Source organism: Lipotes vexillifer, unplaced genomic scaffold (genome assembly GCF_000442215.2).
Source record: "Lipotes vexillifer unplaced genomic scaffold, Lipotes_vexillifer_v1.1 scaffold107, whole genome shotgun sequence".
In the NCBI taxonomy this organism is placed as follows: domain Eukaryota; kingdom Metazoa; phylum Chordata; class Mammalia; order Artiodactyla; family Lipotidae; genus Lipotes; species Lipotes vexillifer.
The window spans coordinates 1,063,401-1,083,109 of record NW_006777108.1 but is presented as its reverse complement, the minus strand read 5'-3'; the positions used below and the strand labels follow the sequence as shown (position 1 = coordinate 1,083,109).

Genomic DNA, 19,709 nt, shown 5'->3' with positions numbered 1-19,709 from the left:
AAAAGATTCCCACAGGCAAAGTCCCACTTATCATGAAATAAATAGAAACAGAATAACAAGACACAAGGGGAAAAAGAGATTTAAGATTTAAGACACAAAAAGAACTTCTAGACTTGAAATATATGATCATAGAAGTTAAAGTCTCAGTGGGGAAGTCAAACAGCAGTTCAGACAAAACACAGAAAATCACTGAAATCAAAGATGTAGCAGAGAAAAGATACAAACAGGGAAAATGTAAAAGAGTTTAAGACATGGAGGATAGAAAGAGAAGGCTCACTATGTGTCTAAAATCAATTTTAGATCCTAAGAAGAGTCAGTATTTAAAGAAATAATAGCTGAGAATCTCCAGTATTGATGAAAGACAGGAATATTCATGCTCAGAAAATGTGAGTCCCAAGCAGGATAGAACCCTACATTTCATCTTAGTGAAAATGCTGAAGATGAAAGACAAGGACCTTAAAAACAGCCTGTAATTGATTGGGATTGACAAATACACACTACTATATATAAAAAAGATAACTAATAAGGACCTACTCTATAGCACAGGGAACTCTTCTCAATATTCTGTAATGACCTACATGGGAAAAGAATCTAAAAAAGAGTAAATATATGTATATGTATGAATGATACACTTTGCTGTACAGCAGAAACCAGCACATTTTAAATCAACTATACTCCAATAAAATTTTTTAAAAACACATGCAGGAAAACCAAACCAAACCCCAAAATCAGCCAGTAATATGACAGAGAAGCTTTATATGAGATTACAAATCCAGTAGCCAGCAAAGAGTTTTGAACTCATCTTTCAGACTCCAAATCCCATGTACCTTGCAGTTGGTGTGTTCTGCTCCCTAGCATTCCTAATTGTTGTTTTTCATCTCCTGCTATTACTCTCAGGCTACATGAAATGGCTTTATAAATATTTACTCTGTTCTAACAGCTTTTATAGTTTTTACTCTCTGCTTTTAAAATTTTAAACATGTCATTCATTCAACAAATATTTATTCAGCAACTACTGTGTGCAAGGCACTATTCTAGGATAAAAAACAGACACCAGCTCTATAAAACAAATTAAAAGGTCGACAAATACCAGTCTTGATATTAGGATGCACTGATAACAGCTTAAAGGCTTGCTAGCATAATTTCTGACTGGTCATTCACTGAACTGATTGTTAAATACCTTGCATACCATCTTGGATGTATCAGTTTTCACCAAAGTGTGGTGCTTTTTCTTGGAATGATCTCCCGAACTCTTATACACCCAGCCTGATAAATCCTATTTTTGGTGGGAATGGGGAGGTATAGAGACTAAGGTGGGAGGACTTCTGACTTTTTAGTGAGACGTACTTTAACTACTTCATTTCTTTTGGTGAAAACGGTTTCTCTTCTCCTCCTTCCACATTTATGTCACATCTCAGGAACCCCTAGTTTATTCTGCAAAGATACATGAGGTTCTATTCCCATCTCTGCTCTTCTCAAAGGTGGACAAAGAATGTCACCTGCTATTTCAGTAAACAAAGGATGTTGTGGCCATAAAGCCATCAGCCACTGCATCAGCCCCCCACCCCGTGCACCCTGAGGGGAAATCAGGATGGAGGAAAACATGATACGGGCCCTATAAAGTTAAGGAGCATATCAAAGGAATGATATCAATAAGCCCAGACTCTTGCATCTTCCTATACATAGAAAATCATTAAAATCATTAAATTGAGATGTCTGCTTTTTGTGATTAGCAGTAATCTTTTGATGTTTTACTACATGTTTCCCCACCCCCACCCCAGCTACAACTCCTATATACCCTGGCTTCTCTCATACCGCTTGGGAACCATTTCTCAGAGCTATCTGAGAGGCTGCTTCCCATGTTACAGTCCTCAGTAAAGCCACCTAATAAAACATAATTCTGAACTTTTAATGTTGTGCATTTTTTTCAGTTGACAAAGCCAACTTGTCTTTGTACCATTAAAACAAAAACAAGAAAGAGGTTTACCTGAGATTTCAGTGTATAAACATCTAATTAGATCGTTAGCCACATGCTGCTTAGTCCAAAAACAATAGTGATTCTACCTATCCTTTAAAACATGTACCATGTCGAAAAAATAGGTTCAAAATGGCGGCATAGAAGGACGTGTGCTCACTCCCTCTTGCGAGAGCACCGGAATCACAACTAACTGCTGAACAATCATCAACAGGAAGACACTGCAACTCACCATAAAAGATACCCCACATCCAAAGACAAAGGAGAAGCCGCAATGAGATGGTAGGAGGGTCACAATCACAATAAAATCAAATCCCATAACTGCTGGGTGGATGACTAACAGACTGGAGAACACTTATACCACAGAAGTCCACCCACTGGAGTGAAGGTTCTGAGCTTCACATCAGGCTTCCAACCTGGGGGTCGGGCAACGGGAGGAGGAATTCCTAGAAAATCAGATTTTGAACGCTGGTGGGATTTGACTGCAGGACTTTGACAGGACTGCGGGAAACAGAGACTCCACTCTTGGAGGGCACACAAAAAGTAGTGTGTGCATCAAGACGAAGAGAAAAGAGCAGTGACCCCACAGGAGACGGAACCAGACCTACCTGCTAGTGTTGGAGGATCTCCTGAAGAGGCAGGGGGTGGCTGTGACTCACCGTGAGGACAAGAACGCAGGCAGCAGCAGTTCTGGGAAGTACACCTTGGCATGAGCCCTCCCAGAGTGCACCAAATTAACACCACCAAAGAACAAGGTAGGCTCCAATGTTGGGTCACCTTAGGCCAAACAACCAACAGGGAGGGAACCCAGCCCCACCCATCAGCAGACAAGTGGATTAAAGTTTTGCTGCATTCTTCCCACCAGAGCAACAGTCAGCTCTACCCTCCACCACTCCCTCCCATCAGGAAACGTGCACAAGCCTCTTAGATAGCCTCATCCACCAGAGGGCAGACAGCAGAAGCAGGAAGAAGTACAATCCTGCAGCCTGTGGAACAAAAACCACATTCACAGAAAGACAGACAAGATGAAAAGGCAGAGGGCTATGTATCAGATAAAAGAACAAGATAAAACTCCAGCAAAACAACTAAATAAAGTGGAGATAGGCAACCTTCCAGGAAAAGAATTCAGAATAATAATAGTGAAGATGATCTAGGACCACAGAAAAAAAAATGGAGGCAAAGGTCGAGAAGATGCAAGAAATACTTAACAGAGACCTAGAAGAATTAAAAAACAAAGAGGGATGAACAATACAATAACTGAAATGAAAACTACACTAGAAGGAATCAATAGCAGAATAACTCATGTTTGGTAATTGCAATCATTGTTGCTTTTGTTGTGCTCATCCATTTACAATGCTTGGTTGTGCATTTTTGCACAACTTGGTGTCAGTTTATTTATCTCTTGTAAAAATAAACTACAGCGTGTGTGTGTGAAAAAAAGAAAGTTGTGAATATGTACTTACTTGGAATGATGTACAAAATACATTGTCTAATGAAATGAGGGAAAAAAAAAATAGCAGAATAAGTGAGGCTGAATAACGGATAAGTAACCTGGAAGACAGAATTGTGGAATTCACTGCTGCAGAATAGAACAAAGAAAAAGAATGAAAAGAAATGAAGACAGCCTAAGAGACCACTGGGAAAACATTAAATGCAACAACATTCGCATTATAGGGGTCCCAGAAGGGGAAGAGAGAGAGAGAGGACTTGAGAAAATATTTGAAGAGATTGTAGTCGAAAACTTCCCTAACATGGGAAAGGAAATAGCCACCCAAGTCCAGGAAGCACAGAGAGTCCCATACAGGATAAACCCAAGGAGAAAAACGTTAAGACACATAGTAATCAAACTGACAAAAATTAAAGACAAGGAAAAATTATTGAAAGCAACAAGGGAAAAACAACAAATAATATACAAGGGAACTCCCATAAGGGTAACAGTCGATTTCTCAGCAGAAACTCTACAAGCCAGAAGGGAGTGGCATGATATATTTAAAATGATGAAAGGGAAGAACCTACAACCAAGATTACTCTACCCAGCAAGGATCTCATTCAGATTCAACGGAGAAATCAAAAGCTTTACAGACAAGCAAAAGCTAAAAGAATTCAGCACCACCAAATCAGCTCAACAACAAATGCTAAAGGAATTTCTCTAGGTGGGAAACACAAGAGAAGAAAAGGACCTACAAAAACAAACCTGTAACAATTAAGAAAATGGTAATAGGAACATACATATCGATAATTACCTTAAACATAAATGGATTAAATGCTCCAACCAAAAGACACAGGCTTGCTGAATGGATACAAAAACAAGACCCATAAATATGCTGTCTACAAGAGACCCATTTCAGACCTAGGGACACACAGAGACAGAAAGTGAAAGGATAGAAAAAGATATTCCATAAATATGGAAATCAAAAGAAAGCTGGAGTAGCAATACTCATCTCAGATAAAGTAGATATTAAAATAAAGAATGTTACAAGAGACAAGAAGGACATTACATAATGATCAAGGGATCAATCCAGGAAGAAGATATAACAATTATAATTATATATGCACCCAACACAGGAGCACCTCAATACATAAGGCAACTGCTAACAGCTATAAAAGAGGAAATCGACAGTAACACTAACAGTGGGGGCTTTAACACCTCACTTACACCAATGGACAGATCATCCAGACAGAAAATTAATAAGGAAACACAAGCTTTAAATGACACAATAGACCAGGTAGATTTAATTGATATTTATAGGACATTCCATCCAAAAACAGCAGATTACACTTTCTTCTCAAGTGCACATGGAACATTCTCGAGGATAGATCATATCTTGGCTCATAAATGAAGCCTCAGTAAATTTAAGAAAATTGAAATCATATCAAGGATCTTTTCTGGCCACAACACTATGAGATTAGAAATCAATTACAGGGAAAAAAAGTAAAAAACACAAACACATGGAATCTAAACAATACGTTACTAAATAACAAAGAGATCACTGAAGAAATCAAAGAGGAAATTAAAAAATACATAGAGGCAAATGACAATGAAGTCATGATGATCCAAAACCTATGGGATGCAACAAAAGCAGTTCTAAGAGGGAAGTTTACAGAAATACAATCTGACCTTAAGAAACAAAAAAAAATCTCAAATAAACAACCTAGCCTTACACCTAAAGCAATTAGAGAAGGAAGAACAAAAAACCCCCAAAGTTAACAGAAAGAAAGAAATCATAAAGATCAGATCAGAAATAAATGAAAAAGAAATGAAGAAAACAATAGCAAAGATCAATAAAACTGAAAGCTGGTTCTTTGAGAAGATCAACAAAATTGAAAAACCATTAGCTAGATACATCAAGAAAAAAAGGGAGAGGACTCAAATCAACAGAATTAGAAATGAAAAAGGAGAAGTAACAACTGACACTGCAGAAATACAAAGCACCCTAAGAGATTACTACAAGCAACTCTATGCCAATAAAATGGACAACCTGGAAGAAATGGACAAATTCTTAGAAAGGTATAACCTTCCAAGACTGAACCAGGAAGAAATAGAAAATATGAACAGACCCATCACAAGTAATGAAATTGAAACTATGATTAGAACTCTTCCAACAAAAAAAGTCCAGGACCAGATGACTTCACAGGTGAATTCTATCAAACATTTAGAGAAGAGCTAACACCCATCCTTCTCAAACTCTTCCAAAAAACTGCAGAGGAAATAACATTCCCAAACTCATTCTATGAGGCCACCATCACCCTGATACCAAAACCAGACAAAGATACAACAAAAAAAGAAAGTTACAGACCAATATCACTGATGAATACAGATGCAAAAATGCTCAACAAAATACTAGCAAACAGAATCCAGCAACACATTAAAAGGATCATACACCATGTTCAAGTAGGATTTATCCCAGGGATGCAAGGATTCTTCAATATATGCAAATCAATCAATGTGATACACCATATTAACAAATTGAAGAAAAACCATGATCATCTCAATGGATGCAGAAAAAGCTTTTGACAAAATTCAACACCCATTTATGATAAAAACTCTCCAGAAAGTGGACATAGAGGGAACCTACCTCAATATAATAAAGGCCATATATGACAAGCCCACAGCCAACGTTGTTCTCAGTGGTGAAAAACTGAAAGCATTTCCTCTAAGATCAGGAGCAAGACAAGGTTGCCCACTCTCACTGCTATTATTCAACATAGCTTTGGAAGTCCTAGCCACAGCAATCAGAGAAGAAAAAGAAATAAAAGGAAATCAAATCATAATAGAAGAAGTAAAACTGTCACTGTTTGCAGATGACATGATACTATACATAGAGAATCCTAAAGATGCTACCAGAAAACTACTAGAGCTAATCAATTAATTTGGTGAAGTTGCAGGATACAAAATTAATGCACAGAAATCTCTTGCATTCCTATACACTAATGATGAAAAACCTGAAAGAGAAAGTAAGGAAACACTCCCATTTACTACTGCAACAAAAAGAATAAAATACCTAGGGATAAACCTACCTAGGGAGACAAAAAACCTGTATGCAGAAACCTATAAGTCACTGATGAAAGAAATTAAAGATGATACAGACAGATGGAGAGATATACCCCGTTCCTGGATTGGAAGAATCAATATTGTGAAAATGACTATACTACCCAAAGCAATCTACATATTCAATGCTATCCCTATCAAATTACCAATGGAATTTTTTATAGTACTAGAACAAAAAATCTTAAAATGTGTAGGGAGGCACAAAAGACCCCGAATAGCCAAATCAGTCTTGAGGGGAAAAAAGGAGCTGGAGGAATCAGACTCCCTGACTTCAGACTATACTACAAAGCGACAGTAATCAAGACAGTATGGTACTGGCACAAAAACAGAAGTATAGATCAGTGGAACAGGTTAGAAAGCCCAGAGATAAACCCACGCACCTATGGTCAACTAATCTATGACAAAGGAGGCAAGGATATACAATGGAGAAGAGACAGTCTCTTCAGTAAGTGGTGTTGGGGAAACCGGACAGCTATATGTAAAAGAATGGAATTAGAACTCTCCATATCACCATACACAGAAATAAACTCAAAATGGATTAGAGACCTAAATATAAGACTGGACACCTATGAAACTCTTTGAGGAAAACATAGGAAGAACACTCTGACATAAATCACAGCAAGATCATTTTTGGTACACCTCCTAGAGTAATGGAAATAAAACAAAAATAAACAAATGGGACCTAATGAAACTTCAAAGCTTTTACAAAGCAAAGGAAACTACAAACAAGATGAAAAAACAACCCTCTGGATGGGAGACAGTACTCGTAAGTGAATCAACAAAGGATTAATCTTCAAAATATATAAACAGCCCATGCAGCTCAATATTAAAAAAACAAACAACCCAATCCAAAAATGGGCAGAAGACCTGAATAGACATGTCTCCAAAAAGACATACAGATGGCCAAGAAGCACATGAAAAGCTGCTCAACATCACTACTTATTAGAGAAATGCAATCAAAACTACAATGAGGTATAAGCTCACACCAGTTATAATGGGCATCATCAGAAAATCTACAAACAACAAATGCTGGAGAGGGTGTGGAGAAAGGAAACCCTCTTGCACTGTTAGTGGGAATGTAAATTGTTACAGCCACTATGGAGAACACTATGGAGGTTCCTTAGAAAACTAAAAATAGAATTACCATATGACTCAGCAATCCCACTACTGGGCATATACCCAGAGAAAACTGTAATTCAAAAGGACACATGCACCCCAATGTTCACTGCAGCACTGTTTATAATAGCCAGGTCATGGAAGCAACCTAAATGCCCATCGACAGACGAATGGATAAAGAAGATGTGGTATATATATATATATATACAACGGAATATTACTCAGCTATAAAATGAAACGAAATTGGGACATTTGTAGAGTCTAGAGACTCTACAAATGGATCTAGATGGATGGATCTAGAGACTGTCGTACAGAGTGAAATAAGTCAGAAAGAGAAAAACAAATATCGTATATTAATGCCTATATGTGGAACCTAGAAAAATGGTACAGATGAAACAGTTTGCAGGGCAGTAATAGAGACACAGATGTAGAGAACAAACATATGGACACCAAGGGGGGAAGGTGGTGGGACAGGGGGTGGTGGTGTGATGAATTGGGAGATTGGGATTGACATGTATACACTAATATGTATAAAATGGGTAACTAATAAGAACCTGCTGTATAAAAAAATAAAATTCAAAAACAAAAGATTACAGAGATCATAAGTGGCAGACATACTGGAGACTCTAAACCCCATGTTTTCCCATGTTGCCACACTGTTGCATCGAGAGAGACTTCCTCTGTGACTACTGCTATGTACCAAATCTTAAGACATGAATGAGACAGAGAGATCTGAGGCTCAAGTGTTCCTGCATATAAAAGAAATGATGTCGTTTTCTAACCAAAACACGGTGTGGATATTGGGTGGCCAACAAGTGTTTGTGGAATAAACATATACAGGTCCACAATACATTTCTATCCTAATTGAGCTCCAGCAAATTCCTGGCTCTTCCCTCTCTCTGGCTGGATTTCCATTCCTTGGTCTGCTGGTTCTGGTTGCACTCAGGTGGAGTTCTGAAGAGTTAGGCTGTGCGAGGGATGCGACGTTGTTTTGCTCATAATCTCACCTTCTCTTCTTTTGTTAAGCAGTCTCCTTAAATGTATGTTTAGGTGCTATTGCTGTCATTTGACCCAAGTCATTTAACCTCTCTGAAATCCAGTTTCCTTAGCTCTAAAATGTGTAGAGTAGATGATTTCCAGGGACCTTTTAAACACTTGATCTCAATGGATTTTGAGGAGACTATGACAATCTACAGAACATCTTATGACACATAACTTAAATTTGTGGTTTTATAAAGCAAAGCAATTTTATGTGAGAATAATCATTATTGGCCTCACTTCCTGAATTATGGATGACCACAACCCCTCATTTTTGACTGTCTGAATTCTAACTAATAAGAGCTCGATTTTGAGTATTCACTATGTGTCGGTTATATATACTTTTTACTACATGTAGTAATTTATGTAGTGCTCACCACAATTCTATAGTATTTGTACTTTTGCCTGTTTTATTGATTAGGAAGCAAGAGCGAAGAGATGTTAAGTAAGTTCACCCAAGGCCACAGAGGTAGTGAACCGTGGAGCTAAGTTTAGAAACCAGAAAGTTTGGTTCCAGAGCCTTGCTCTTAAATCACTATCCTTTCTGCCTCAAAAAAGGTTCACTCTGATTATCAGATGCTTGTCTAGAGTTTCAAAGTTAAAACTATGGGGAAACTCTAGTATTCTTATTTCAAGTAAGAAAGCACACTGAATGAGCCAAGCATTCATTTCTAATTTTACAAATGTAAAATTGTACAGACAGATGTTACTAAATAACCAAAAGATCACTGAAGAAATCAAAGAGGAAATCAAAAAATACCTAGAGACAAATGACAATGAAAACACAACAATCCAAAACCTATGGGATACAGCAAAAGCAGTTCTAAGAGGGAAGTTTATAGCAATACAATCCTACCTTAAGAAACAACAAACACCTCAAATAAACAATCTAACCTTACACCTAAAGGAACTAGAGAAAGAATGACAAACAAAACCCAAAGTCAGTGGAAGGAAAGAAATCATAAAGATCAGAGCAGAAATAAATGAAATAGAAACAAGGAAAACAATAGGAAAGATCAATAAAACTAAAACCTGGTTCTTTGAGAAGGTAAACAAAATTGATAAAACATTAGCCAGACTCATCAAGAAACAGAGGGAGAAGACTCAAATCAATAAAATTAGAAATGAAAAAGGAGAACTTACAACAGATACCTCAGAAATACAAAGCATGCTAAGAGACTACTACAAGCAATGTTATGCCAATAAAACGGACAACCTGGAAGAAATGGACAAATTCTTAGAAAGGTATAACCTTCCAAGACTGAACCAGGAAGAAATAGAAAATATGAACAGACCCATCACAAGTAATGAAATTGAAACTGTGATTTAAAATTTTCCAAGAAACAAAAGTCCAGGAGCATATGGCTTCACAGGTGAATTCTATGAAACATTTAGAGAAGAGATAACACCCATCCTTCTCAAACTCTTCTGAAAAATTGCAGAGGAAAGAACACTCCCAAACTCATTCTATGAGGCCACCATCACCCTGATACCAAAACCAGACAAAGGTATTACAAAAGAAGAAAGTTACAGACCAATATCACTGATGAATATAGATGCAAAAATGCTCAACGAAATACTAGCAAACAGAATCCAACAACACATTAAAAGGATTGTACACTATGATCAGGTGGGATTTATCCCAGGGATGCCAGGATTCTTCAGTACATGCAAGTCAATCAATGTGATACACCATATTAACAAACTGAAGAGGAAAAACCATATGATCATCTCAATAGATGCAGAAAAAGCTTTTGACAAAATTCAACATCGATTTATGATAAAAACTCTCCAGAAAGTGGGCATAGAGGGAACCTACCTCAACATAATAAAGGCCATATACAACAAACCCTCAGCCAACATCATTCTCAATGGTGAAAAACAAAGCATTTCCACTAAGATCAGGAACAAGACAAGGATGTCCACTCTCACACTATTATTCAACACAGTTTTGGAAGTCCTAGCTATGGCAATCAGAGAAGGAAAATAAATAAAAAGAATACAAATTGGAAAACAAGAAGGAAAACTGTCACTGTTTGCAGATGACATGATAGTATACATAGAGAATCCTAAAGATGCCACCAGAGAACTACTAGAGCTAATCAATGAAGGATACAAGTTTCTGTAATGCACAGAAATCTCTTGCATCCCTATACAAAAATGATGAAAAATCTGAAAGAGAAATTAAGGAAACACTCCCATTTACCATTGCAATAAAAAGAATAAAATATCTAGGAATAAACCTACCAATTACCAATGGCATTTCTTCTTCTTCTTTTTTTTTTTGCGGTATGCTGGCCTCTCACTGCTGTGGCCTCTCCCATTGCAGAGCACAGGCTCTGGACGCGCAGGCTCAGTGGCCATGGCTCACGGGCCCAGCCGTTCCGCGGCATGTGGGACCTTCCCAGACCGGGGCAGGAACCTGTGTCCCCTGCATCAGCAGGCAGACTCTCAACCACTGCGCCACCAGGGAAGCCCACCAATGGCATTTCTTACAGAACTAGAACAAAAAATCTTAAAATTTTTATGGAGACACAGAAGATCCCGAATAGCCAAAGCGGTCTTGAGGAAAAAAACGGAACTGGAGGAATCAGATTCCCTGACTTCAGACTATACTACAAAGTGACAGTAATCAAGACAATATGGTACTGGCACAAAAACAGAAGTATAGATCAATGGAATGGGATAGAAAGCCCAGAGATAAACCCACGCACCTATGGTCAACTAGTATATGACAAAGGAGGCAAGGATATACAGTGAAGAAAAGACAGTCTCTTCAATAAGTGGTACTGGGAAAACTGGACAGCTACATGTAAAAGAATGAAATTAGAACACTCCCTAACACCACAGACAAAAATAAACTCACAGTGGATTAAAGACCTAAATGTAAGAATGGACAGTGTAAAACTCTTAGAGGAAAACTTAGGTAGAACACATTTTGACATAAATCACAGCAAGATTTTTTTTGATCCACCTCCTAGAGTAATGGAAATAAAAACAAAAATAAACAAATGGGACCTAATGAAACTTAAAAGCTTTTGCACAGCAAAGGAAACCATAAACAAGAGGAAAATACAACCCTCAGAATGGGAGAAAATATTTGCAAATGAATCAATGGACAAAGGATTAATCTCCAAAATATATAAACAGCTCATGCAGCTCTATATTAAAAACACAAACAACCCAATCCAAAAATGGGCAGAAGACCTAAATAGACATTCTTCCAAAGAAAACATACAGATGCCCAAGAAGCACATGAAAAGCGGCTCAACATCACTAATTATTAGAGAAATGCAGATCAAAACTACAGTGAGGTATAACCTCACACCAGTTAGAATGGGCATCATCAGAAAACCTACGAACAACAAATGCTGGAGAGGGTGTGGGGAAAAGGGAACACTCTTGCACTGTTGGTGGGAATGTAAATGGATACAGCTACTATGGAGAGCAGTATACAGGTTTATTAAAAAACTAAAAATGGAATTACCATATGACCCAGCAATCGCACTACTGGGCATATGCCCTTAGAAAACCATAATTCAGAAAGACACATGCACCCCAATGCTCACTGCAGTACTATTTACAATAGCCAGGACATGGAAGCAACCTAAATGCCCATCGACAGACAAATGGATAAAGATGTGGTACATATATACAATGGAATAGTACTCAGCCATAAAAAGGAACGAAACTGGGTCGTTTGTAGAGTTGTGGATGGATCTAGACACTGTCATACAGAGTGAAGCAAGACAGAAAGAGAAAAACAAAAATCATATATTAACGCATATATGTGGAACCTAGAAAAATGGTACAGATGAACCAGTTTGCAGGGCAGAAATTGAGACACAGATGTAGAGAACAATTGTATGGACACCAAGGGGGGAAAGCTGGGTGAGGGGTGGTGGTGTGATGAATTGGGAGATTGGGACTGACATATATATACTAATATGTATGAGATGGTTAACTAATAAGAACCTGCTATATAAAAAAAATATATATAATAAAATTCAAAAAAAAATACATGCACCATGTCTATATTAGCTTGCATTTGTATAGCTATGTATGTCTTTAAACTCTTTCACAGGTGTCATCTTAAAATTCATATATATGTGTATACATACATGTTTGTAAAAACCAAAAAGTTAAATAGTTCAAAGAAAATTATTTAGACATTTTTTTTGAGGATGGTGGTTTAAAATGTTTAATTTTGTAACCCAAGGAGGCAGTGGAATTTATCAGACTAGGATAAAGAAAAATGTTAAACTAATCCATTGGTTCCTTTATAAAGCCAAACCAAATAACTAATATAAAAGTAAAATTTTTTAAATTTTATAAAATATATCATTTTGAGTGTATCATACAGAGTAAAAGTGTATAACTGTATAAAATAACAAAAATAAAAGGAAGAAACCTTGCTTATCAGCCAGCTTAAAAAGCAGAATGTTACTAATATTTTTGAAGGCTACTGTGTACCCCTCCATGATAGCAACACCACTCTCTCCTTCCCAGATGCAATCACTATACTAAGTTTTGTGATAATCTCCCTGTACCTTTTCTTCATATTTTAATCACATGTATGTGTCCATGAACAATATGTTGTTTAGCTATGCCTATTTTTGAACTTCATATGAATGGAACTGTACTTCTGTATTCTGCAATTTGCTTTTTGAGCTCAAATTTTCTTCTGAAATTCATTTATGTTGGTGCCTATTGCTGTAGTTCATTTTTACTACAGCACAGTATTTCATTATGTGATTATACTACAATTTATCCATTCTAATTGCAATGGACAATTGAGCTGTTTCTAGTGTTTGTTGCTATTATGAGCAATGCTACTATAAACATTTTTCCTCATGTTTCTTGGTGCACATGTGCAAAGATTTGGATTAGAATTGCTGGGGCAAGGGGTTTATGCACATGGAAGTTGAATGGTAGGTAAATTATTCCCCAAGATCATTGTCCCAATTTGTGTTCTTACCTGCTCCAATAAATTCTACTGTTCTATGTTCCTCTTGTCACTTGGTTTTGTCAGACTTTAATTTTTTTCTAGTCTGGCAGCTGTGAAATGGTATATCATTATTTAACTGTTCACTGATTGTAATGAGGTAGAGAATCTTTTCATATTTATTGGCTATTCGTGTCACCCAATAAATAAATAAACAAATGATTGTTTATATTCTTCTGTTGACACATGAGGTTTTTATATATTGTGGACATTAGTCCTTTTTATATTTTTTGTTATGTGTATCACAAATATATTTTCTCAGTTTGTGGTTTGTCTTTTACACCCTTCACAGGGTCTTTTTTTTTTAATTGAAGTATAGTTGATTTACAGTGTTGTGTCAGTATCTGCTGCACAGCAAAGTGATTCAGTTATACACATATACACATTATTTTTCGTATTCTTTTCCATTGTGGGTTATCACAGGATATTGAATATAGTTCCCTGTGCTGTACAGTAGAACCTTGCTGTTTATCTATTCTACATGTAATAGTTTGCATCTACTAATCCCAAACTCCCAGTCCATTCCTTCCCCAATCCCCTCCCCCCTTGGCAACCACAGGTCTTTATAAGGGTCTTTTAATGCATGGTTCTGAATTGTGATGAAGCCGAATTTCTTAATACTTGTCATAGTTTACATAATTTTTGTTTAAAAATCCCTAAGGATATAGAGGTTTTTCTCTTTTATTTTCTTCTAGAATTCCTAATGTTTTGTCTTTTGTACTTACAGCTTGATACATTAGAAACTGATTTTTTCTGTAAGGTATGAGTTAAGGATCGGTTTACAGTTTTGTCCTTATAAATGAGCAATTATTTTAGAACCATTTATTGAATAATCTGTCCTTTCCCACTAATCCTGAATTTAGTTGTGCCTTATGTCAAGTTTTCTATGTGCAGAGACCATTTTCTTATTTTTCCATTCTATTCCATTGTTCTATCTCTGCACCAGTTACAGTTTTAATTATTATGAATTTTTCTGGCAGGAAAATTCTCTCTACTTGATTCTTCAGGACTGTCTTGGCTCTTTGCTCTTCCATCTAAATTTTTAAATCTTTTTTAAAAATATGTAATTCCAGTAAATATGAATAACTTAAGCACTTATATCTTTACAATATTAACTCTTCAATAGATGAACATAACATGTATCTCTCTTTAGTTAGAACTTTTAAAATGTCTTTTGATTCAGTTTTATTATTTTCCCTGTAGAAAGCTTGTTTATTGTTTGATATATGTATTCCTAAATACCATCTATTTTCAGTTGCTGTGTAAATAGTAACTTCAAAAAAACCTGAATTTGGGCTTCCCTGGTGGCGCAGTGGTTGAGAGTCTGCCTGCCGATGCAGGGGACACGGGTTCGTGCCCAGGTCCGGGAGGATCCCACATGCCGTGGAGCGGCTGGGCCCGTGAGCCATGGCCACTGGGCCTGCGCGTCTGGGGCCTGCGCGTCTGGAGCCTGTGCTCCGCAACAGGAGAGGCCACAATGGTGAGAGGCCCACGTACCACAAACAAACAAACAAACAAACAAAAAACAAAAAAAACCCTGAATTTTCTGTTTGTTGCTGGTATATAGAAATGCAGCTGTTTTTTGTGTATTAATCTTATGTATTACCACCTTGACAGGTTTCCATAATAATTTCAGTAATTTGTATATCCCCCTTTGTGTTGTCTATGTAGATGATCATATCATCTATAGATGACATTTTTCCCCTTCCATTACTTTTCTACCATTTTCTCCTTGTCATATTATTTTAAGACCTCCAGTACAATGTTGAATACCCATGATGATAGTATGTTTATACTGTTCCTTAAGGAGAACACTTGTAGCATTTCACTATTGAATACATCTTGTGTTTTTATATACATTGACAAATTTGTTCTTTGAACTGGCCTATATCTTTTCTTTTACTAATTGTGGTTTTGGTATTAAGTTATAACTTTTAGAAGAAATATTCCACTCTGGTTTTTGTTATAGTCCCTAAAGAGTTTGTGAAAAATTCTTCTTCTTTTCCTTGAAAGAAGTAGAATTGTCCTATAAAACCACCTGAGCCTGGTGTTTGATTTGTGGGAGAAAAATGACTACAAGTCTAATTTCTTCAATGGCCATAGACTAGAGTTTCTACTTACTGAGACTGTTTTAATAATTTGACCATTTCAAAAGTTTTCAAAAGTGTTTGGCATACAGTTGTTCATAATATCCTCTGCTTGATTTCTGCAGTATTTGTATGTCTTCCTTTTCCTTTTCCCAAATTATTTACCTATGCCTTTTTCTTTTTCAGTTTTGTTTTGTCAATTTTCTTATTCTTTTAGAAGAACTATATTTTGGCTTTGCTCATTCTGTCTATTGAATCTTTATTTTCTATTTCACTTATTTTTATCTTTATTAATTAGACCTGCCTAATTTCTTTAGAGTTATTCTGTTTTTCTAACTTCTTAAAGTTGTATATTTAGCTCATTTATTTTCAGAATTTCTTCTTCTCTACCACAAGTACCCAGGACTATGCTCAAAAGTAACAGTTCTCACACATGAAAAGATGCTCAACATCGCTAATTATAATATTAGAGAAATGCAAATCAGAACTACAATGAGGTATCACCTCACACCAGTCAGAATGGCCATCATCAAAAACTCTAGAAACAATAAATGCTGGAGAGGGTGTGGAGAAAAGGGAACCCTCTTACACTGTTGGTGGGAATGTAAATTGGTACAACCACTATGGAAAACAGTATGGAGGTTCCCTAAAAAGCTAAAAATAGAACTAGCATATGATCCAGCAATCCCACTCCAGGCGTTTATCTGGAAAAAAATTTAAAAAGATACAGAGCGTTCATTGCAACATTATTTGCAATAGCTAAGACATGGAATCAACCTAAATATCCATCAACAGATGAATAGATAAAGAAGATATGGTACATATATACAATGGAATATTACTCAGCCATAAAAAAGAATGGAATAGACTGGAGCCAAGAGGCTCTTTGCTGGGGCTAATGGCAGACTCCAGGAAGGCTCACGCCAAGGGATACCTCCCAGAACTTCTGCTGCCAGTGTCCTTGTCCCCGCAGTGAGCCACAGCCACCCCCTGCCTCTGCAGGAGACCCTCCAACACCAGCAGGATATTGAATCCCTGACAGGAGGGCTGACTGGTTCTAAGGGGGTTGATCCACCGGAATTTGCTGCACTGACACAAGAATTAAATGCCGGCAGGGAACAACTTCTAGAAAAGGAAGAAGAAATTTCTGAACTTAAAGCTGAAAGAAACAATACAAGACTGTTACTGAAGCATTTGGAGCGCCTTGAGTCACGATATGAAAGGTCACTAAGAATGACGGTGGTGAAGTGACAAGCCCCATCCCCCTCTGGAATGTCCAGCGAAGTTGAGGTTCTCAGGGCACTGAAATCTTTATTTGAGCACCTCAAGGCCTTGGATGAAAGGTAAGGGAGCGACTGAGGGTTTCTCTAGAAAGAGTCTCTGCACTGGAAGAACTAGCTGCTGCTAATCAGGAGACTGCTGCTTTGCATGAACAAAATGTTCATATACAAAGAAAAATGGCATCAAGTGAGGGATCCACAGAGTCAGAATATCTTGAAGGGATGGAACCTGGCCAGAAAGTCCATGAAAAGCATTTGTCCAATGGCTCTATAGACTCAACTGATGAAACAAGTCCAATAGTTGAACTACAAGAATTGCTTGAAAAACAAAACTATGAAATGGCCCAAATGAAAGAATGTTTAGCAGCCCTTTCTTCTCGAGTGGGAGAGGTGGAACGGGAAGCAGAGACAGCAAGAAAGGATCATTAAAACAGAAGAAATGAACACTAAGTATCAAAGGGACATTAGGGAGGCCATGGCACAGAAGGAAGATATGGAAGAAAGAATCACGACCCTTGAGAAGCGTTACCTCAGTGCTCAGAGAGAATCTACCTCCATACATGACATGAATGACAAACTAGAAAATGAGTTAGCAAATAAAGAGGTCATCCTATGGCAGATGGAAGAGAAGAACAGACAGTTACAAGAGCGTCTTGAGCTGGCTGAGCAAAAGTTACAGCAAACTTAGCTGTAAGCTGAGAGCTTACCTGAAGTAGAGGCTGAACTGGCTCAGAGAATTGCAGCCCTAACAAAGGCTAAAGAAAGACATGGAAACATTGCAGAACTTATGAGGCATCTAGAAGGTCAAACTGAAGAGAAAAATCAAGAACTTCAAAGAGCTAGGCAAAGAGAGAAAATGAATGAGGAGTACAACAAAAGATTATCCGATACTGTGGATAGACTTCCGACTGAATCCAGCAAACGCTTACAGCTACACTTAAAGGAACGAATGGCTGCTCTAGAAGAGAGGAATGTTTTAATTCAAGAATCAGAAACTTTCAGAAAGAATCTGGAAGAATCTTTACATGATAAGGAAAGATTAGCAGAAGAAATTGAAAAGCTGAGATCTGAACTTGACCAGATGAAAATGAGAACTGACTCTTTAATTGAACCCACAATATCAAGAACTCATCTAGACAGCTCAGCTGAGCTGCGGTATTCTGTTGGATCCCTAGTGGACAGCCAGTCTGATTACAGAACAACCAAAGTAATAAGAAGACAAAAGAGAGGTCACATGGGTGTGTGGAGAGATGAGCCAAAGGTGAAAACTCTTGGGGATCATGAATGGAATAAAACACAACAAATTGGAGTGCTAAGCAGCCACCCTTTTGAAAGTGACATAGAAATGTCTGACACTGATGATGATGAAAGAGAAACGATTTTTAGCTCAATGAATCTTCACTCTCCAAGTGGTCATTATGATGCGCAGACTCTAGCCATGATGCTTCAGGAACAACTGGATGCTATCAACAAAGAAATCAGACTAATTCAGGAAGAAAAACAATGTAGAGTTACATGCTGAAGAAATTGAGAATAGAGTGGCTAGTGTGAGTCTAGAAGGCCTGAATTTAGCGAGGGTCCTTCCAGGTACCTCCATCACTGCCTCGATTACAGCTTCTTCACTGGCCAGTTCATCTCCCCCCAGGGGACACTCAACACCAAAGGTCATCCCTCGAAGTCCTGCCAGGGTAATGGATCTGATGGGAGTCATGACACTGCCAAGTGATCTAAGGAAACATCGGAGAAAGATTGCTGTGGTAGGAGAAGATGGTCGGGAGGATAAATCAACAATTAAATGTGAAACTTCTCCTTCCCCTCCCCCAGAGCCAACAGGATGACTCACACCCTCCCTTCTTCCTACCGCAATGATGCCCTAAGTAGTTTAACTGCCTTCCTCAAGCCTGAAGGCCTTGGGCTTGGCAGTGCCAACAGCAGCCAAGACTCTCTTCACAAAGCCCCCAAGAAGAAGGAATCAAGTCTTCAATAGGACATTTGTTTGGTAAAAAAGAAAAACCTCGACTTGGGCAGCTCCGAGGCTTTATGGAGACTGAAGCTGCAGCTCAGGAGTCCCTGGGGATAGGCAAACTTGGAATTCAAACTGAGGATAGAAGACTGAAGAAAAAGCATGAACTTCTAGAAGAAGCTTGGAGAAAGGGATTACCTTTTGCCCAGTGGAATGGGCCCACTGTAGTCGCGTGGTTGGAGCTCTGGTTGGGAATGCCTGCTTGGTAAGTGGCAGCCTGTGGAGCCAATACGAAGAGCCGTGCCATTATGTCTGCTTTATCAGACACTGAGATCCAGAGAGAAACTGGAATCAGCAATCCTCTGCATCGCTTAAAGCTCCAATTAGCAATCCAGGAGATGGTTTCCCTAACCAGTCCTTCAGCTCCTCTGACATCCAAAACTGTGAGTCCATTTGTGCGCCTTCCCTCTCCCAGTGCTGGGTGAATAACAGCATCTCCAAGTCCACAGAGCAAATTTGTGGCAACACACATTTCAATGTCAGCATGAATTATTCTGAGGAGATTTAGGTTGCTCTTCATTAACCTTGCTGCTACTCTTAATAGGTTTTCAACTGAGCAGCTGTGATTCCTACCAGACTTGAAGCCTGCAACCAAGATAGACTTCTGAGCTAGCCTCTAAAGTTTAGATTTTTCTC

The 19,709-nt window shown here is 37.9% G+C and overlaps 1 pseudogene; it reads left to right on the top strand.

The window, feature by feature from the left end:
- Positions 1-11,317: 11,317 nt before the first annotated feature.
- Positions 11,318-19,498, top strand: LOC103073842 (liprin-alpha-2-like; annotated as a pseudogene).
- Positions 19,499-19,709: the final 211 nt, after the last annotated feature.